Source organism: Rhinolophus ferrumequinum, chromosome 25 (assembly GCF_004115265.2).
Source record: "Rhinolophus ferrumequinum isolate MPI-CBG mRhiFer1 chromosome 25, mRhiFer1_v1.p, whole genome shotgun sequence".
Taxonomy (NCBI): domain Eukaryota; kingdom Metazoa; phylum Chordata; class Mammalia; order Chiroptera; family Rhinolophidae; genus Rhinolophus; species Rhinolophus ferrumequinum.
The window spans coordinates 1,004,948-1,027,364 of NC_046308.1; the positions used below are offsets into that span (position 1 = coordinate 1,004,948).

The 22,417-nt window shown below is 49.2% G+C and overlaps 1 long non-coding RNA gene across 1 annotated transcript; it reads right to left on the minus strand.

Annotated features, from left to right (window-relative positions):
• Nucleotides 1-256: 256 nt before the first annotated feature.
• Nucleotides 257-3,697, minus strand: LOC117017270 (uncharacterized). The gene is made up of 2 exons (XR_004422055.1): nt 1,638-3,697; nt 257-1,330 (listed from the first exon to the last, which is right to left on the minus strand). It is a non-coding gene; the product is annotated as an uncharacterized LOC117017270 (long non-coding RNA).
• Between the last annotated feature and the right edge of the window lie 18,720 nt (nt 3,698-22,417).

The window sequence follows — 22,417 nt, forward strand, 5'->3', positions numbered from 1 at the left end:
TGAATGTATTAAAGACAAAACAAAACAAAAAATCCTATTATTCCGTCTCTGCTTGAGCCTTTTAACAATAGTCCCCTCTTGTTTGTGACAATGCCAGAGCGTGGAACCAGGGGCCCAGCGGTACACTCATTAAGAGAGAAATAGTGCCACTGACATTTTGCTTTGCCTGGAATCAAGTCTGAGGTGCCTTGTGAAGCATTTTACATTTGTGAGCCCATGTGGAGCAGGCAAACAAAATCAGTGTGCAGCAAAAGTGTTTACAACCATTTGTTTTTATTTAAGGGGAAAAATATGATGTGGGGCAATTAGATGTAAACTTTTGGCGGGAGCTCAGGCCTGACGCACACGAGGACATGTAAATATAACGAGGAGGCTGCAAAGCTTCTCCAGATGCTTATTTCCCAGCGTGCTGGAGTTGAGATGACTGTAAAATTTCTGCACAGAAAGTAATGCCTGCTAGATTTGGGGCAGGGGGAGGTTGCCGTGCTGCCTAAGTAAAATATGAACTAACAGCAAGGGCACGTAGTAACCATTATGCAGTCAGACAAAGAACGATTTATGCTGTGTACAGACTATTGATTTTGTCAGTCTTTTGCCATGTTGAAATAAGTAGCGAAGAGGCAGGACATTGAGGGGCAGGCAGAAGCTCACTGAGGATGCTGAAACCAGAAGGAGACATACCAGGAGTGACAAAACCCGGCCCTGAAGCTCTGCCGGTGAGGGCCACATCCACTGCTACCCCATTTGACGGAAACAAAAGGAAAACGCCCGGGGCCGCTAAGGGAGAGGCCAGCAGTGATTCTGGCTGCAGGCACCGCTGGATCCAGGATCCTGATCAAGGTCGGGAGGCACAGCCTTGCCCTCCCCATGTCGGCCATACTCTCAGACCCTCTCCCGTGCGGCAACGTGGGAAGATGCTGGCAGCTCCGGGCCTGGGGCCCTCTCTGCTCTGTGCTTATGTCTTCAGACCAGTTTTGGGTGAGCATCACAGAGAAACGCTGATTATTTTCATTTTGGCCATCAAGGAATATGAGAGAGAATAACAACTAATAAATTTAGCAAATGAACATATAGGAGGAAACAGAGCTTCACGGGGGTAATGCTACCATGTTTCTCAAAAGGAACCGCACATGCTACATACAGATGCTTAGGCGGAAATCCTCAACATGACAGGGATCTCAGGAAGCCCAAGGAAATCCACGACTGCTCACTCCTGGTAATGGAAGCAAGTTGTCCAATTGTATGAATTTTAGAGGCTCCGGAGTTTTTCAAATGCTTTCGAAGGGGCTAAATATACTGGTGTGCATTCATGGTTTACAGTACTGTGTAGCTGCAAAAATAATATTAAAAAAGTAAAAAATAAATAAAAATAACAGGTAAGACCTATGGGCACGAACACAGGAAGCTCTCCAGACATACACTGCACGAAGAAAACAATTACAGAGCCATTAATACAAGTAACACCGCTTATGTAAAACACTTGTGCACACAGAGCTTCTCTCCAGGAACGTGTGAATGTAACGGCAGCAGGGAAAGTCCGGAAGGGCAGGCGGCTGCCAGAGAGAAGATACCTCTAGAAAACGGAGGGAGAGGCCAGAAGACAAAGAGGGCCGCCAGCCATACATGGGACACTTCACCTCTTTACAAGAAGGATGGACCCAGCAGACTTCATTAAAGCTGCTTCATAAATGTTTACAGCACATGTTGGGGCTTCTCATCTTAAGAAACCGTCCACTGCAGTGTTCTTCATTATATGTTCAATTCTTCACTCGTCTTTTGTTTTTCCAAATATGCAGGATTTGCCCTTTTGATGGTCAAGAATTTAAGTCAGATCAATGGCAAAGGAACCTTTTCTCCTCCCAAACCAACCATGTAAACCAAATGTCCCCATTACTTTTGCTCAGAAGCAGGAAACAAAGACTAGTCTTCACCAGTCTGAAGAGTTTAAAATAGCAGATGAGAGAAGGCCATGTGTCCGTGACGCTCCTGCCTGTTTCCTTCTGCATTCAGCACCAGGCTCTTCAGAGGAAGACAGCCTATTTGGGGACGTCAGCTGCCTGCATGCGCCGTCTTCAGCAGGAGACTGGTCTGTTTGCAGAACCTCGAGCCCCACCTTCCTATTGCCCAGTGGGCACCTGCTGGAAACAAGTTCAAGGATGGTGCCCGGTTCCTTGCGGAGAGCTAGAAGGAACACCGATTAGCACGACGGACGACGCCTGGGCCACCAAGTTCACAGTCCTGCTGGAGGGCAGGATGGATCCACCTGGAACAAGACTGAAGACCACAGGAGGAGGATGTGCATAGCAGCCCCGGGCAAGCAGCAGTCAGCTTCAGGGCGTCTCCACTTCACTGTAAGTTACCTGCGGGAGGAAGACTGACGTGTGCGGTGGGGCGTGGGCGACGGGCCTGCCTTTGATGAAAACTCGGTAGAGGATTTCCTTTGGTCATGAGCCCACTACCAGGCGGGTAACCGCTGCAGGATGCATTTCTGTGTTGTCGCCACAGCTCCCCGAAGCCTCCCCACCTAACTGCTCACCCGTGCAATGATGCGCCTGACGTCCTCTTTGCCCCTGACAGACACAAAGCCTGTCTGTCACCTGACGCCAGAAAACCACAGTGAGGCTCAGACGCTCGCACTGTGGTTTCCCTGCAGAGACGTGTCAGCAAAGCATCTCTTGCCCTCTGGTTGCAGCTGGGCTCCCAGAGAGCAGGCATTCAGCCCTCTGGGGACCTGGGCCGCCCAGCGAGGGCGACTGCACGACAGGGTGTAAGGAGCTGGCTCTGGGACAGTCGGGCACTAAGCCACTGCTGGGACAGTAACATTTCAGGAAAGAAGTTGCATATGACAAGTTGCTCAACATCGTGAGTCATCAGGAAAATGCAAATGAAACACAATGACTTTCTACTCACACACCCAAGACTGGTTCAAGTTATGCAGACTGAGCACCCCGTGTTGGTGAGGAAGTGAGCAGTGAACCCCCCACACGCTGGACAGACCGTGTCTAAGAGCGATGGAGCCAGAGACGGTGGTTGGCAGCCAGAAGGCTTAGCATGGGGGTCCTGGAGGAGAGTCCTTTCTGCCAGGAGGCAGTGAGGCCTCTGTGTTTGCAAGACCTTCTCATGTGTGTGGGTTTTTGGAGAACGCTGCAAATTCTAAATGTTGTGCAAAACATTGTGATTTGTTCAACACTGACAGTGAATTCAAATATTCTAAAACGATGGACGAGGACTACTGGGTTTCTATCTCCATCGACAGAGTGGTATTCACCAACTTTCAAAAGGGATTTGACAAAGAAAATAGAAGCACATGGGTCAAAGATGAGCACAGAAGTTTAAAAGCCTGAAGCAATGATGGCAGGGCAGTGTCACCCGCCCCCACCCCACACCACCAGGAAATAATTTTGATTAGAGCGAGTCTCTCCTTGCCGAGTAGGTCCTCTAATATGCCTCAGGGGCGGCTCATAAGACCTCGAAACCAGCAGGGGCTGTGGGAGCTTTATGGTCATTGCTCCCACAATCTGACTAAGAGATAGGAAACGGTGTCCTGTGAGCGTGAAACCATTCATTCTCAACTGAGAAAACAGAACTTTTGACTCAGAAAAAGATGATTTCTACTTTTAGCGGTCCTGATAATTTTGCCTCCCCTCGCAGTGTTAAATGTTGCTTAGACTTATAATGGAAAGCAATTAGCAGACAAATTCACCATCTTCAGCTAATGCGGTTCCCCTTCAAAAGGCAGTTTTCTGGAGAAACAGATAAAAACCCAGTCTTAAGTGAGCACACTGTGTGAGGCAATTCCTTTTATATCTTTTTAGGGGTGATTACAGACAAATCTGTTTTGCCAAAAAAGCCAACGCCTAGTACTCTTGTACTTATTTTGTTGGCATCCTCAGTCTTTTTTTTTTTTTTTTTGCAATTAAGTTAATATTTGATGATGGTAACTGCTCACATTTGCGCCAGGTTATTCCCTCTCCCTCCCTCCCCAGCCCCTCCGATCCTTCCAGCTTTTCCCAAAATTCCCTCTCCATGGGGAAACACGACATCTGACCCCACAGCATATTTTTACTGCTTATGGTTTATCTTGATCCAAATCTGGCATCCCAATGCGGCCCAGTGAGAAGCAGGAACCTTTTGGGCCAAGGGTGGAGCCCAGGGATCCTTACATTGGGCAGAAAAGGGTGAGGGGAGAGGGCTCTGAGAGGATAAGGCCTGGGAGTGAATCCCAGCTCTGCTTAGCCCGCCGAATAACCCCCTGCAGCCTGTTCTCTTGCGTTTCCTCATTTGTAAAATGGAAAGAGTAGTGGTTTATTCCAAAGGCTTGTGCTAAAGATCAAGCGAGATTCTATTTGCAAAGTGCCTGACGCATGATAACTTCTCAACAAACATGAGTGCCCACCCACCTTCTCAAAGTGTAGGGAAGGACTCTGTCCCCAGGATCCCCCCGCCCCCCACACACACGTGCAGCCCCAGGACCTCACAGGGACTTTTCATCTGTTTGGGAGCAGCCACACTGTCCCCCTGGGAGCGCCCTACAGCAGGCCTGTGTGTCCCAGACCCCTCGAGGTTATGTTTGCCCTGTCACGAGCTCTGGGAGTGGGAGCCACAGTGCCCCTTGCCACCCGTGCCCTCCTGCTGCCATCCAGGTGGGGCCTAAGACACACTGGTGGCAGCTCCTCTCTCTGGGTTCTGCTTGGGGGCTGAGGGTTCTGAGACGGCTGGAGCCCCAGGGGAAGGGCCTGGCTCCGAGTCACAGAAGGGCATCCCCAACGAGGAACGCCTGCACTAGACTCTGACATGGAAAAACGAAGCTTTCACTTTTTATTTTTATTTTGCCATTGTGCATGGGCACTGAGGAGGCAGCATTTCTAGCCACTCTGGAAGCTGAAGGGGACAAGAGCCCCTGCCCCCACCGTGGCACAGCCCAGGGAGCCAGGACCGGGCTCTGTGAGTGCAGTGCCCCCCCCCAGCCCCCACTCCGGCCTTCACATCCAGGGATGGACAGTCCCCACTGCACCCCGGCCTCTGCAGTCTTCCCTTTGGTCCAGCCTTCCCCGGCCTCCTCGGTGGTTCTGTTTTCCAAGTCTGACTCTCCAGCCCCCCAATGATACTCTGAACCCTCAACATCCTTCCAAAAATGTCCTTCCTGCACAAGAAAGCTAGAGTCAGTCTACGGCCCACAACCCAGGACCCCAACTAGCGTACGTGCTATGGGGGGAGGGAAGGAAGGAGGACATGTTTTCACTGTTCTCAGCCAAGCCAGCGCCCCCGCCTCCCCCAGCTAGAGGTGACGCGATGCCACGCGGCACGCCTTTGGCACGGTGTCCACCAACATGTCTTGTGAGTTTAGGACAGTCCAAACAGCCAGGCCTGGTCATCATTTGGCCTCAAAATACACGTTGGCAGAGGAGGACCCAGGAAGGCGGGGCTGAATTCCAAGAGCGAGCGTGGTTTCTGAGTGTAAGCGATAAAACCTGCCCCCACAGGGAGACAGGTCAGGGCCAGGCTTCCTTCTGAGCTGCCGGGCAGCACGCAGGCCTCGGGACAGCTGTCACATGGCTCCGCCTGGCTGTGCTGTCACCTACACCAGGTCCTCCAGACGCTCTGGACTCCTCCCCGACCGGTGACTCTCCTCATACTGTGTGTTCCTGAACCCGGACCAAAAGCTCACTGTGTACAAACGGCCAGTTATAAAAACAGTCATGGGGAAGTCAGTCAATGACGCTATAATAACAGGTGGTGCCAGGTGGGCACTGGACTGAGCAGGGATCACGTCATACGGTTTATAAATGTCTCTCTCATCACTATGTCGTACACCTAAGACTAATGGTGTACGTCAGCTGTCATTGAAAATTTATTTAATTTAAAACAGAAAAAGGGTGAGGGGAAGGGAAGCCCCTGTGTGCCAGGTAAGGCAATGCCAACTGCTGAAACAAGCACCTCCACATACAACACGCACGCATGACCGATGTTTTTCTCTTGCCCATATTCCCCAAACGGCCTCTGACTCAGCAGAAGATCCAGGAACCCTGACCCTCCCTTCTGCTCATCTACATCAAGTCAGTGGGAGACACAGGGAAACACGGCTGGTGGTCACGCACGTGTGGGGCAATACACAGGTCACACGTCATTTCCACTCATTCCATCGGCCACACCAAACTACTCAGGGAGGCCAGGATATGAAACTGTGTCCACCAAGAAAGGAAAGCAGTGGCCAACAGCAACCCTGGCCCCACGGAGACCCCTGACTGGAACGAGCAAACCCGTCAGCATCTGGTCCACACACATCACCCAGTCCGGTCCGTGACTGAAGAGCGCGGGATCAGGCAGGGCTGACATTTCCAGTGGCCGCCTGTCCGCTCCAGGGGCAAGACAAGAGACGTGTGACTCCCCCTGGCAACTCCAGTTCCAATACAGAGAAACATGCAAGTATTTTCTTTGGTGCCAAGATAACAAACAAACAACAGGATGGCAGTGTGGTGATGTCTGAACACAGAACGCCCTTTTGGAAACTGGCAGACCCTCACTGCTCTGAGATTAGCGGGGCTTCTTAGCCTGTACGTTGTCTCCGCCTGCACCAACAAACAAAAAGGAAGCCTAAGAAAGAAAACAACTAGTCACGTGCTGCCTGATGGCATTTCAGTCCGCGACAGACCGCATATACGGCGGTGGTCCCATAAGATTATAACGGAGCAGAAACAGTCCTACCGCCTGGTGACATTGTAGCCATGGTGATGCCGTAGCAAAACGCGTTACTCACGTGTGTGTGGTGACGCTGCTGTGAATACACATACTGGACTAGCACACACAAGGACGGGGGTGGCTGTGCCATCCAGGCCTGTGCAAGCGCAGGCCACGATGTTTGCACGACAAATGTCCCCGGCGTTGAGTGGCACATGAGACTGTACCAGTGTCCTGGTTCAAATGGTCCCCTCCACACGCTGACATTGGTTATTGCTAGCTAAGTTGTCACACCTGAAGCCTGTTTCCTTCCTGGAGGCCTGTTGGCCACCGGGTGGAAAGGTCGGGAGAGTCCCAGAGCCAAGAATGGCCAGCCTAACGCCTGTAAGACAGGATGAGACCGTGGCACATGCAATGTGTGGCCACCTGTCCCCAAAACCACCCCACCATGCCTCGGGTGGAGGGCTCCCCCTGCTGGCCCCCTCAGAGCTAGCTCGGCATTTAATCACCGGCTCCGTCTGGCACCTGTCTGTCTGCCAGGACCCCCGCAACACGTCGGGAGGGGAGGTCCTACCCACTGTAGCGCTGGGAGGCCTCACGCCAGTTCCCATCAGATGCCATAGCCATGGTGCCCCTCCCCTCCCACTGTCACTGTCACCTGCAGTCTAACCCAGCTGAAGCCACCGAAGTAGGACGACTGGAATAAATAGCACTGCGGGCTGTTTGTGGGGGTTTCCAGCCTCTTTCAGGATATCTGGAATATCAATTTAAGATTCTTTGGCGACACCCCTCCCTGCAGTTTCGTGGTCCCTGAGCTGCTCGGTCTCTGCTCTGCTGCCCCCTTGTGGCGGTTCCAGGACCAGCCCGTCGCCGCGTCCCACTGTCAGGCCATGTGACCTGGGCTCACGCTTTGCAGGGACAAGTTTGTAAACGCGGAATGCTCCCCTTACTGTAAAAAGAGGGGCCTTTCGTCCCCACTTCCCCTCAGTATGTAGTGCCCTTGCACTTTCCAACAAGGCAGATGTCCTGGGACTCTAATGGGACCCCCAGCGCCCCGCCAGGTCCCCGCGTCCCCTCCAGCCTCAGAGCTGGGTTATTCCCACTCACTGTGCTCCAACCGCGTGGACCTTCCAGTTCTTCCAAGAAACCGTGTCCTTCTTGTCCCAGGGCCTTTGCATACACGCTGCCTCATCTGCCATGTTCTCTCCCCCACCACCTAAGGCTCCCTCAGCCGACCATCCTATTCGCCCTGGTACCCCACCAGGTGTTCTCTCCTGCCACGCGCTCACAGCCTTCCCCGGGCTCCACTGCTCACGGCACTACAAGTTACCAGTTGCCCGTCTCCTAGACTATTTGTCTCCCACAGTAAAATAATAAGCCTCAACAGGGAAGGGACCAAGTTCAGCTTTACTCACGTTTCTCTCCAGCCGCCGGTACGGCCGGGCCTCCTGACACATGACCACGAGCACTCAGTAACCTTGAATGAGCCGAGACCTCAGTATCCAGTGTGGGCCGAGGACCAGCAGGAGCAGACTTGGGGGGAGCTGCTCAGAAAGGCAGCCTCTGACGCTGCTGACTCAGCGTCTGCCGCTTGATAAGCTCCCAGGTGAGTCTCGGGCTGACCCACCTGTGAGCAGCGCTGCAAACTGGGAAACTGCCGCAGCTTTTCCTTTTCTGACTCAGAGTCCTTTTGCTAAACTCGTGGCCTTTCCTCTGTCGGAGCGTCAACAGTTCACATCCTCTAAGATCTCAGGAGTCCCCCAAGCAACGGCATTTGACAGAGCTGTGTGGTCCCTCAAACCACCTTGATACGGCGGAGGGTTTCCTGGCTGCTGCTGACTTACCTCGTGCTCCCACAGCTGATGGGCTGCGGTAACGCATCAGGAAGCACCCTGGCTCTGCGAGCCATCTCCAGGTCTGGCTTGCTTTGCAGACTTTGATGTGTTGCTACCAGTCTGCCAGAGACGCGGTTTCATTTAGGCTGAGAACATTAAGCTATCTCAGGGTACGGTCCCAAACATGTGTAAAATCTCCCTAAAAGACCCCGCAAAGGGAGTGCGTTCCTCAGTACTCAAGGAACAGTGCCTCGTCAGCTTGACTGCGGCTGCCAGCCACATGGCTCCTTCCTCAATGACCTTTGCAGCTGTGGACACAGCCAGGGGGTGACACTGCTCTTTTCTGTGAAGGCCAGCAGCGCCGGTGGCCAAGGGCTAAGTCTCTTGTCCTCAGGTCTCTCCGTGGCATTTCCGAGGACATCCTGTCTCTGTCCCCGAGCTGTCCTGCTCTGAGCATTCAAGGATCTCATTGGCAAGGAGCAGAGGACCGCCCTGTGGGGCTGAAACACGACTCGGGAAGGAGCGGTGGCCTTGGGTGCAGATCAGGCCACCAAATCTTCTCATTTGTCCCACTGGATATGCACTTGGTGTGGCTTTTCTTCCCTAGTAACTTAATGACTGTTGCAGCCATTAACAAGGGGCCCCCGTCTCCCCTTTTCTAGAGGCCAAGTGGAGGGTGATTCCTGCCGACTGGACCGGGTTTTTGATTCTCATGCACATGTGTGGCCACAAGCATGGAGCATGAGTGCCCCCAAGTGGCTCTTAGGGGAATTTACCCGGGAAGTGAGGACTCCTAAGTGTTCTGGTCCCCGAGCAGAGTGCACAGGACGGGAGGGGTCCCTGTGCCCACAGAGCACATTCTGGCCAACAGCAGGCATTTGTCATAAAGCAGAATGCCCGCGTGGACAAATCCCCCAGACCAGAGCCTTCCGTTTTGCTCACCGATGGCCATTGAGCACCTGCGCTCAATACGTGTATGAAATGGTCAAATGAAAAGAAACAAAAGGTAGGAAGGATGGTGAAAGCATCTGACACGGCTGCTACGGTGCAGCGTGTCACAGGGCGCCTCTGAGATGACGGTGACAGGCTAGGGTTAGGAGGAGCCGACCGCGGGGGTTAGAGGGCCTGTGGGCGCCTGGGCACAGGGGCAGTACCTGCTTGTCAGCACAGCTGGGCACAAAAGGGTGTCGGTGATGGTGCCCGCTGTGCCAGCTGCATATGACCCCCAGGGTGTCCACGTCCTGACCCAGAGCCTGTGTAGGGACAGAGCCAGGAGAGCAGTTTCCAGGCTCTCGGCCTCACGTGGAAAGGTGCTGGCTCGGGTAGTAGATGGCCATCAGCTGTGACTATGGCCATCAGCTGTAACGAGTTAGCCATTGGCCGCTAATTTACCGCCGTGGCTGAGCTAGCAAGCGCGGGTTGCAGTTAGCAAGGGGTTGGTTGGTTGGTTGGTTGGCTGGCTGGCAGAGAAGCAAACTGTGGATTGCGGCTAGCAAGTGGGGTTAGCAGGCGCAGGTGGCAGATTGCAGATCGTGTGGATCCTACTTCCTAAGTCTCACCCGGCCGCCAGCGAGAGTGGGGTGCAGGAAGACCCCTCGTTGAGGTACTGGCAGATGTTTGCTTTTGTGTCTCAACCGGCCGCCAGTGAGACTATAGTAGTATGACTCCCCTATCTATGGCTCCGTGGGTGTTCCTTTCTGGCCTCACCATATCCTGTGTTTTTGTGTGGGGAGCAGGACCAGAGACCCTGCACGACAGCCTGTGAGAACGCTACTTCACAGGGCGGCAGCGTGTGCAGCGGGACTGAGCGAAGGAGCTTGAGAATCCAGGTTATCAGGGGGCCCAGTGTCATCACGGGGTCCCTATAAGACGGTCGGAGTCAAAGCCAATTTAGAATTTTGTCATCTGTAATAGAAAAAAAAAATAAATAAACCTGACACATACCGCCATCCACTGTGAGCTGTTTCATTTCTATTTTGTTCAAGTGTCTTAAATTATGTCAATTGAAGATTCACACGAGTTACCAAGAATCTCCTTGAAATGCTAATAGTTCCAGTAGGAGGGAGGAGCGAGCAACTTTCACATATTAAGGCCAACTGTTTCTCACTGCTCGCCACCTGGGATTAGCCAGCCTGAAAATGGAAAGTTGGGGGAAAGGAAGAAAAGTTCAGAAATTTGGAGAGAAATGGAGTCAGCTTTGGTAAAGTAACACACCTGGGTGGGGAGAGGAAAGAGCTTTGTTCTGTGTAAGAATATTAGTGCAAAATATTTAAAGAGCCAGGATGGTGCCAAATTAGTAGGTTCAATCCCATGAAACTGCCAGTATGCAGGTCAAAATGAAAAATGTCAGTACTTTCATGCAGTTTGACAACATATTTTCGTCAGCATTTTGCAGCGAGCTAACTGGCCAGGGACAACACCTCGCTCTCTGGTGGACGGGCTAGCCGTTCTGTGCGTTAATTCATTTATTCACCCACAGTCCTGACATGAGTCAGGCCGCCGTCGACAAGACAGAAGAACTCTCGTGGAGCATGTGGCAATACCTCAGGAAGGTGTCACCAAGGTGCATTTCTGCCAAGCGCTGAGCACTGAGAAGGAGCCAGCATTCAAACACCTGTCCAGAGAGTGGGATGGAAAAAGAAAGGTCCCGAGAAGGGTAAGAGTTGGCGTCTTCATGGACTAGACTGAACAATGATGTGGCTGGAGCAGGGGGTGGGGACGTGGGGGCCAGTCACTGGGAGAGGAGCAAACTGAAGAGTCGACATGAGATGCGTGTATTTCATTCTAGGTGACACTGGACGCCGCCGAGTGCTGAAGTCCCCTGGTTCGGGCTCCGTCTTTCAAGTGTAACTGCGTTGTCTGGTTACATAAGATTCACGTACTAACCAAGGAACTTCTTTCCCCACGTTTCACGTCCCTATTTACGCATGGCCTGGAAGTTGTCTAAGCATGAGACTTCCTTTTAGAAAGTTGGAGACTAACTCTCAGCTTAAACGACAAGAAGAAAAACCTCCATCTTCCCGGAGTATATTCTATTTCGTGGCCCATCAAAAAGAGGCCCAACTTGATCACGGGTTTTTAAAAGATGAGAATGAGTGTCAAACATTTTGGCAAATCTTAGAGTTTCAGAGGAGCAGAAGCGTCTGTGTACAAGTAGGTCGCATCTCAGGCTCCTTCTTCCAAGAAGGGACACGGCCGGTTGTGTCACCCTCCTCACCTTGAAAATCTACCTACCTGATTGGAGTTCACAGACCACAGACCAGCCCACGATGACCTTTCTTCTCTAAAAACACCTGCAGTCAGGTGTCCCACCTCAGGTGTCCTCATCATTTCACGACCACGTGATACACACATTTGGTGCCCCAGATGCCAGGCTAGCGTCAGTAGACCAGTTCCTTATATAATTCCAGACTACAGAAACATAGGAAGGTCCTCGTACTACCTCGAGGAGGCAGCACCCTTTTCTGGCAGCTGAGAGAGCACTGCATGTCAGCCACTCACAACGCCTCCGTGAGAGAAGAAAGGTGGTAACTCAAAGGAAGAGAGAAGGCTGTCCATGGTCCATAGCCAGTGAGTGGGGCCAGGCGGTTCCAGCCCAGGCCGTCTATTCCCAGAGCCTGGCTCCCAAACCAGAAACGGGTACATAAAACTAGAAAATGCCCTCATAAATCTAGACACAAAAATTAACAACAAGGAAGCAGAAATGCATCAAATAAAGACTAGGACCAAACAAGGTATAGTCCAGAAATTCAGGAATGATATTAGGAAATCCATCAACATTACAAAAATTACGTCAATTAGAGGAGAAAAAAATAAATGGTGATGACTAGTTGTTGAAAAGGTAATTGACAAAATTTAGTAACCACTTCTAATAAAATCTCTATAAATAAAATTCTTAAATATGTTAAAAATGATTTGCCAAAGACCAAGAATAGTGATCATTTAAATTAGTTAATACTAATGCCTTTCCTTTAAAATCAGGAACAAAACATTGATGCCCATAATTGCCATTATTATTCAAATTAATCAGCAGTTCTACATATTCAAAAATATAAGAAAAGAAAATAACCATGATAAATATTAGACACAGCATAACAAGAAGAGTCTTGCTAAATACAATTGAGTACCCAGAAAAAGCAAGACTTGTACAATAAATTAAATAAATAAAGGAATGTGTTAAGGCAGTTGGATTAAAGATTAATATAACTAAAACATTTTTTATGTGTATTAGCAATAACCAGCTAAAACTTAAAAAATGGAGAAAAACATTCGATTTGTTTAAAGTGATAAAAATTTAAAAATAAAGTGGAAATAAGATGAATTTTACAATGTAGTATCTTGTTAACAGCACCTTCACAAATAGAAAACTACACGGTGGAATTCAGAGAAACGGAGAGGAGGTGGCAGTTGGCAGGGCTTGGGGGGAGGGTTGGGGGGAGGGAAAGCGAGGAGAGGTCGGGCAAAGTGTGGGAACTTCCAATCCTAAAATGAAATAAGTTCCGGGATCTAATGCGCTGCGTGGGAGCACAGTTAACTGGATTGTACACCTGGAAGTTGCTGTGAGAGTAGATCTTAAATGTTTCACCATAATAACAACCAATATGGTAACTACGTGTGGTGAAGGACGCGCTAAGGAACGTCATGTGATCAACATTCCACAGTAAGTACGTGTATGAAACCATCTCGGTGCACACCTTACACTTAGACCGCGTTATGTCAATCACATCTCACAGCCAGAAAAAAATAAAACACCCTACCTGGGAACTGTTTAAAAATATGTCATAAATACTTAGTTATAGAGTTCATACAAAATAATTTTGCACATTAATATAGAAAATGACAACTTTGAAACACAAGAAGCAATGGAAGCCCACTAAGCATTAATTAAAATATTTAGTCTAACATAATTTGTTAACAAGTCAGAATCAACTTTTTAAATGTTGAAGTTAGAGAAATTAGAAAAGATCAGAACAATTCCAAGAAAAGAAGAAAGGAATTCATAAAGAGGAAACAAAACATTAATTATTTAAGAAACATAAAAATGTAAAAACTATCTTTAAAATCCAAGAGCCTGTATCTTAAATAGCCTGAAAAAAAACAAGAAAATATTCCAATGTGAAATACGAAATGATAAAGGAGAATTAATTTCAGAGAAAGAAAATTAAAGAAAACTAGAGGGAACAATTTGCTTGTCTATAAAACTAGAAGTCTATAAATTAGAAGACCTAAATAAAATATTTTTTTCAAGGAAACTGCAACTTAACAAAACTGCCTTCATAAGCATTGATATATTGGCATAGAAAATAACAGCCACGGGGACGTAAAGTACAGCATAGCGAGTATAGTCCATAATATTATAATGACTATGGATGGTGCCAGGTGGGCACTAGACTAACCGGGGGATCACTTCACAAGTTGTATAACTGCCTAACCACTACAACTGAGACTAATATAATATTCTATGTCAACTGTAATTGAAAAAAAATTGATTTAAAATAAAAAGAGAATGATGGAAAAATCCCCCTAAAAATCCTCAGAAGAATATGGTTCCACAGGAACCCTCACCCGTCGCTGCTGCGGATGCGAGTGGTATGCCCACATTGCAAGCCAGCCTGGCGGGTTCTTACAAAACTAAACGCTCTCACCAAGCGCTGCAGCAATCACGCTCCTTGGTATTCACAAAAGGTGCCGACACTTGTCCACACGAAGCCTGGCTGGGGGCACATCAAGCCTACCGGACAGCCGTGCCCCAGCCCGCAAGTCACGGCCACCAGCCACTGGCCACCGAGTGGCCTGCAGCTGAGTGTGAGGCAGGCCAGTCAGCTAGGCAGCGGCTTCAGGGCCGTGGGAGCAGTGAAGCCAGGGAGCCAGTGAGGCTGGCTGGCCGCACTCCTCGCTGAGAAGCAATGCTGTGGGAAGACCCTGCCAGGAGGAGTTGTGGGGCAGCCTCCTTCTTGTCAGAAAACCCCTAAGTGGTCGCGAATGGATGCTGCACAAGCCTACACGGTGAACGTCATTCTTCTGCTAAAGGTCAGCTGGAAGTGAGGACTTGGCTTTCAACGCTGGAGGAAGGCGAGCCTTGTTACAATGTGGTGCCCAACCTGGCACATTCACCCAGAGCTCTGCGGAGGGTAGAATTAAGCGGCTGCAAAGGCTGCTTGCTAAGCCAAGCGCTGGGGGAGCAGCCTGGCTTCTGTCCGACACTGGCCAATGCCGGGAGAGGGAAGGGCTCGTCAAAAAGAAACAGAACTTCGCGTCTGGAAACTTCACAGCCTACCCGTACTGAAAAGTAAGAAAACGTGTTTTGGAGGGAACCGGCGTGTGGCCCAGGGACATTTCGAAGTAGGTCAGCCATCTAAACAGAAACCCAGCTTCTGTTTAGATGGAAGGATGCCCCCCTGGCACGTCCGAGATGTCCCGGGCTGGCCCTCTCATCACAGGCCCAGAGTGCCAGGGCCCACGGGGCACAGCACAGAAGGGGCTGCCACTGCTCCCCCAGCACCTCAGGTGCTGCCCAGTGAGGACCGGCCATGGTGACCGCCCCTGCGACCAGCAGGTACTCAACTTTGGTGGCGTCCATGCAGAATAGAGCAGGAGCCAAGGTGGGGCTGCCTCCACGTGGATTCAAAGGATACCCCAGACAGGGATGCACCCCAGAGACCCCCTGGGCAGGGCCACCCCGGACCTTGACCTGCAGGGTCCCGGAGAGCCGCGGTGGTGCCCCAGCCTGGGCCCGCTGCAGACCCCAGGCCAGAGTCGGGCAGCAGCCAAAGGGGATTGTTGCTGAGTTTCGATTTTACATCATAACGTTGGTTCGTGGATGTGAACAGTTCGGAACTAATGGTTGCTGAGCTGTTTCTTGAAACACTTTAAGTTCCATGTTATTGGGGATCGAGAGGACAGGTCCCTGTTCTGTCATGACCACTGTCCTTCTTTCAAATAAAGTTTCTGACAGTTTCCCCCAAAACCTAAAAGACACACAATACTTCTGTTATCTTCCTTAAGAATAAAAATTTAAAATGGGTGACACACAGATGTGTGTCAGTGCTAGGCACTGTGGTAAATACACTGGGATGATGAGTTGTTCAAGGAAAGTCCGTGCAGTGTGAGGAGACGGAGAATCGGAGCCTTTACTCTTTGTCATGCTGGCCACTCCCACCCTTACAGTAACCATAGCAACCGGGATGCTGAGGGACATGGGAGAAAGAAATCAAAACTATGGAGAGAAGAACGGAGGCTCATACGTTTCATGGCTTGAACCCATGTCTTTCTAGATGGAAAGCACTTCCTTTTTTCTACTTCCCCTAATCACCTCTGCACAGAGCCCTCTCCACTCCAGCGAATGCCTATGGAGTCAGTGACACAAAGTGGCCAGTTTACAGTGCTCACTGTGTAGGGACAGGAAAGACTGGGTGATGGCCCGAGTCGTAGTCCTGACTCTGCTGACAACTCACAGTTTGGCCACATTCTGAATACCTGCCTTCCGAGTATCCAATCTTTTCACCTTGAAAACGAGGAAAAGACCAGCACAGCTCTACTAGGATGGCTGAAAAGGATTCAATGACTTGTCAGTTGGCACTTACCAGTGTAACGTCGCTTCTGGTACCTGCGTGCTGTAGAAACTAGTTTCATTACATATTCATATGTGTATAATGGTGTTAGCGTCACCACCAACATCCATCGATAAGGAACACCTTCCGTGAAGAAACTGAGTTTAAGATGAACTCAAATCGAGCCAGTTTATCACCCTTACAATCTTTTCAAAGGCGACGTGGATTCCACGTCGTCAGACAAATTCCAGGATCAACTTGTAAATTAAATTTGGCACGTTCAAGTGCATTGCACACTCGAGTCCTTAGTGGAGCTTTCTTTCTTTTTTATTTTTTTTGTATTTGCTCGAGTTTGGAGAGAACACTAACTAACCATAGGCAGTAGCCTTTTAAATCCTAAGGAGGGAGCATCTGCACTAAAATTCCCATTTAAGACTGTTTAAAGGTATGCATGCTAGCATCGTGATGGACCGCAAACCGTGGGTCTTTCAGAGTACCCCGCAGGCCGGGGCTCGCAGTGTGACAGAACGCCCACTGTGTGCCAGTGTCCTGAGGGGAGGCGTGGCTGGTTAACGGGCTTGTTCTGATCACTGAGTGACGTGCAGCAGCTTCTCATCGTCCCACACTCCTGAGGTCGCCGTAGGAGGCCAAAGTCATCCAGACACAGCCTCGTTCACCAATGACCATCTGGAAAATCACTCCCAAAACCCCTCCCTGCTTCACGCAGCTGTGGGTGGGTGCCGGGCGCGTCAACGTCTCTGCTCTTGGTGACTCCTGCCCTCTCTGAGTAATGGGATTCTTGTAAAAATCAGTTCAAAGAGGGACTGCCGGTCCTGCAAAGATGCAAGATTTGATAAACCAGATAAAGGGTGGAAGAACTGCCCAAATCTCAGGGGAAAGTATCAGGAAATACGAGTCGGGCAGCATTCGAGCAGCCAATGTGAAGGAAGAGTGGTCAGTGCTCGAAAGGCAGCCATTTGAGCTCTGACCACCAAGGAAGACCTGCCAGGAACGGAGGAAGCCACCAGATATTGTTACAAAAAAAGGAAAAAGTAGTTTGGTTCTGCTGTGAAAATCAAGTGTGAATGAAGGACATACGGTGATGCTGCCGCACAAACGTGTCCCGCATCAATGCGCCTCATTTTGGCTTGCTCTAAGGAAGCGCGTATAATTTCAACTACAAGCTCATTGGCACTCACGGTAAAACAGGTCATTAATTTTACTTTCAGTTTTCAAAATAAAGTCCTAATCACTTTTCATTCTTCATGCTCATCCTTGTTTTAAACAGACTTATGTCAAGTGATTACTTTCATACCAATTACATCCTCAGAGAACAAGGATGTGTATCAAAGAGCTCCACCAAACTAGAGTATTGTAAGAATTTAATATCACTAATAAGTATTTGGTGACTGAATTCTGGAAGGTCCCTAACAAGCAGAAACTGCATCTTTGTCACCATCTCAGGGACATTACTACCGGAAGCACCAGTCCACGCCAGCCGTCTTCACACGTCTACAGCAATGCCCAGTTATCCCACCGAGTGGACCTGATCTCTGCCGCCAAGGCGGGTCCAGGCCCCCCCACGCACAAACACCTGTGGCTCGGGGTTGGCTTCTTTTGGAAATAGAGGTGGACGACCTTCTCCATCTCAAACCCCACTCACTTTCTATACAGTGAAAATAACAACAACAAAACTAGAGAAAGATTCACACACACACACACACACACACACACACACACACACACTCCTAAATGGAAGTACTATCAGAACAGACACACTTTCTGTCTCATTCCCAGTAATGAAAATGTAAAACTACCAAGCACAACTTATGTAACAAGACTTCACACAAGTCAGAAGCCTGCACTCTGACACCTGGGCCAGTATAAACAGACACCCGTGCATTTGTCCGAGGAGGGTGGTGGCGACCTGGAGAGCCCAGGCACGCATGCGGGAATGGGTGCCGTCTATCTGCTCAATTCTCAAGAGCGAATGGAAATCTAAATTTTTATGCGACATTTTTTAAGACGTAAAATTTTTAAAATGATCGTGGCCAAAACAGAATACATTGCTGGTGGGAACGTGAGCCCTGAGGGGAGGAATTTGGCAGTGTCCGGCGAGACTGAGTGTGTCTTCACCCTGTGAGCCCTCCCCACGCCTGGGTATGTCCTGTGAAGATGCTCTGGGCGCTACACTATGAAATCATATCCGCAGGGGACTTTGTTCAGAAGACTGCAAATCAAGTCACTTCCTGCCCACCAGGAGGGTCTGTTTGAATACATCCTGGAGTGTCGTCTAGCACATACCCTGCAGCTGTAACAGTGAACGTGAAAGTTTTCTGTTGCTATAGAGTGTGCCCAGGATGTACCATTTACAGTTCACAAGAGTACACGTAACTTTTGTGTCAGGAAGGAGAATATTAACATATATCACACACACTCAAATACAGCCACACGTGCACATGTGCTTACATTTGCAAAATATATAAAATTTTGCATTTTTTCTTTCCCAAAGGAAAACAGTGAAGGATAAACCCAAAACTAATAAAACTGGTTACCACTGAAGAGGGAGAGAGCAGCAGAGGGAGAAGGAATAGAAATAAATTCTTGACCTCGCTAATGCAACCTGTTTCCTGGTTTGGGCTTTAGAACCATAACTGTGTCTCCCCTTTTTAAAAAAAGTTGAAGAACTGCTGTCAGTGTTTTTGTCCTAAGTGGGAATATTGGCGTTGTTATTCTAGAACTATGACATGTTGTACAATAAAGCAATTAAGTAATTATATATGAACACTGTTAAAAACCAAGATTTCACCATAAAAAAAAAGATGTAAATGATCAAAGAAAAACGGTATGTTCTTAATTTTTAATTGACAATAACATCATTTTTTTCCTTTTACAAAATAAATTGTTACTTCCTATTTCTGCCAACCAGAAGACTAGAAGGAATAGCCAAATGAGTAACAACAGATATTTAGAGTCTGGTTTCTGTAATGGCATTTCTCCAGGATTTGGAAATTTCTGACGCTAGGTCCAGAGCAGAAGTGGACGGGATGGCACAGGAGCTAACTTGATAGGGTCCCCACTGGCCAAAGATCGCACAATTAGAACATAAAAAGAGAATAATGGCTGTGATCTATTGAAGCACACCAAATATATAACATATTTGAGTACATAATGATGGCACATGAAAAACCTCCTTGGTCACTTCTGGAGCTTACGAGAACCTCAGTCATTACTCAGAAAGTTGTAAAGGAAAACAATCAACTACTTATTCTGCCTGCCCCACGGGGGCCATATTTCAGGGCAAACAACTGGTTGGTGAAGTTACTCTTCACAAGAGTCAACCACTAATAAAGCAGGAGGAATGGCAGCACTGGGAAATCGTGATGACACGATGGTCTCAGACCCACCAGTGATGGACGGTAAGGCTATCACGGAGACTGACATGGGACCCTTACCAATCCGTCTTTCACCACTGAAGTTTTCATACACACACCCACATAACCTTTTAAAAAACTTACCACATTGAAAAATGAACAGTATTTCCTACTGTCCTCAAATACGTCGTCGATGCTCAAATGTATATTAATGTTTTCTGCGATTTTGTCAAAATCAAGATGCAAACAGGTCCACAGATTGCTTCCAATTCAAATTAAGTCTCTTTTGAGTTATAATTCACCCCTTGTTCTTTCCCGCTTTTTTTTTTTTTTCTAGAAGGAGGTTGTGCTGCTGAGTTTCCCATATTCTGGATTTTGTTGACTTGATCTGACTAGTGTAACTTAACATATCCATCCGATCTCATATTCTATAAATCAGTAGTTAAGTTTAAAAGCTTGATGCAATTCAGGTACAACTTTGTGGCAATAATATTTCACAGGTGGGACTTGGGATGATGTTGTTGGCAGTGGTGCATAATTGTTACTCCGTCTCTGCCTATAAAAACAGACAGGAACTACGGAGGCAAAAACAACAACAAAAAACAACAGCATCTCAAAAACAACCAAAGCCGCCTGCAGGCAGGGACAGACCACGGATGCCTAGAAGCTTCTCTGTAGGGAAAGGAAAGGGGGAGGCAGCAGGGCAGCCTGGCCTCAGAAGCAGAATCCCAGGCAGTCAGTGCGCTCTTCCCTGGGACCAGACAGCTGGCCAGTGAGAGCTGCAGCCTGGAGCGGGAGCGTCCTGCTCATTCAGGAGGCTGCTGCGGCTTCCAGAAAGTTCTCCAGGAGCCAAGCGCCTGCAGCTCACAGGCACACGTGGCTGAGTATGTGGACTGCATGTCGGTGCCCTAATGCTCAGTGCGACTGGTGAGCAGGCGGAGCCTGTAGGGGGGTGATCAAGGTTAACGCCGGTCACAAGGCTGTGGCCACAGTCAGCTGGACGTGGGGTCCTTATCAGAGGAGAGAGCTGACCCCCCGGAATGCACTCAGAGGCGCACCTTCCACACGCGGACAGGGCCATGGCTGGACGGCAAACCACGCGTCCTCCTCAGAAACCCAACCCTGCCCCTGCCCGGCCCTTGCAGCCCCCAACTACAGGCAGTGAGATGCCAAGCGCTCAGGGGACGAGACTCCCAGGACCGACCCCCCTCGTCCTTCTGCAGGCTCTTCTGCTGGGGTCAGGAAGGAAACGGCCACCCAGAGCAGGCAGCCCTGAGCGGCTCGGTAGCTGGCAGGTACGACTGGCCGGAAAGCTGAGGAAGCACCGTACGTGGGCAGGGGCTGATGGGGCACCAGCCCAGGGAGCACGTAGACGCCCAGGATTCAGACCTTTGGCCAGGCCGCCTGGCGCTTTTCGTTTTGGGTTTTGTGTTTGTTTTTTTGCAGTTTAAGCTCTCAGGATCCTTTCCTCAGAGGAGTTTCCTTCTCTCCCGCTCTCCTCCCTATAAATCCACTCACAACACCCCAGTCACTATTTCCTGAGCTCCAAATGGGAGCATAACACAACACAAATGCTTGAAACCCCCTTTGTCTCTGAAAACACAAAATACGAATTCGTGGAATAAAGAGCGCCAAGCAATCTACTTCATAAAACGAGTTTAATTCAGCACATACTAGACCTTTGCATCTTGTACCATGTCAGAGGCTGGGGCTAGAAAGTGGAAGATACCACACACACACACACAGAGATTTAAAAAAATAATAATTTTGGTTTTCCACCAAGTGGGTCAAAGAATGAGGCAGTCCTGCACGTATGGAAACAAATGCCCCCCTGAAGAGCTAAACCCATTCTGAACGCTGAGCGACGAGCAGAACAGAGAAACTCAACCTGACACAATGAAAGAATGGCAGATGACAGGATGGCCCGTCCATGCTGAGGATTCCTGCGTAATTACTCAAAGTGCAAAACTGACTCAGAAAAGCCCAGTGAAAAGTGAGAAATGGTCTCTCGTTTTGGGAGAACATTGGGGAGGTTGTATGACAGTGTCACCAGGAGTTAACCTCTGAATGGCAGGAAACTGTGGTGACTGTATGTTTTAACTGTTCAAATCCATAAACTTTTAATAGTATATAAAATATATAACTTTTTTCACTTTGGAGGTTAGAATGGTCAAATATGTTGGGGAATAAAAGCAAACAGCAAATGTTACCCACCCCCCGTGTCCCAGCAACCCACCTGCCGGCCGGCTTCCGTGTCTGGAGTATTCTTCCTAAAAACCTGGTTCCTGAATTTCATGCCCAGAGGATGGGCCACATAACCACCCCGCCTGATGGTTTTGTCAGTAAACCAATTGGTGTTGATTCGTGTCGGGAACTTTACACACAGCGCAGCTGTCTCTGCTACTTGGGAAATTCCTTCACTTTTCACCCTCACCAAAGTGGCAAACACCTTTACAATAGCCAAGATGTAGAACCAACCTGTGTCCACGGACGGACGAATGGACAAATATGGAAAATGTGGGATGTGGACACGACAGAATGTCCCTCAGCCTTAAAAAAAGAAAGCCTGTCACTTACAACCTGGATGTAACCTGAGGACATTATGCTAAGGGAAATGAGCCAGACACAGAAAAGACAAACACTCTGGCAATTGTATGTGGAATCTAAAAGTTGAGGCCACAGCAGCAGAGAATGCTGGCTGCCAGGGGCTGGGGAGCTTGGTCGAGGCCCAGGTCTCAGGGATGCAGAACGAGTGAGTTTGGGAGGGCGGATGTGAGCCTGGTGACTAGTCAATAGGCTGCAGTAGGTCCCCCACCGTCAGGGGGACGTCCCAAGACCCATACACACTGGATGTCGGTGACCCGATAGCACCTAACCCTGGATAGACTCTGTCCCTATAATACACACCTATGATGAAGTTTAACTTATAAATTAGGCACAGGAAGAGATTAACAATAACGAGAACAAAACCACCATAACC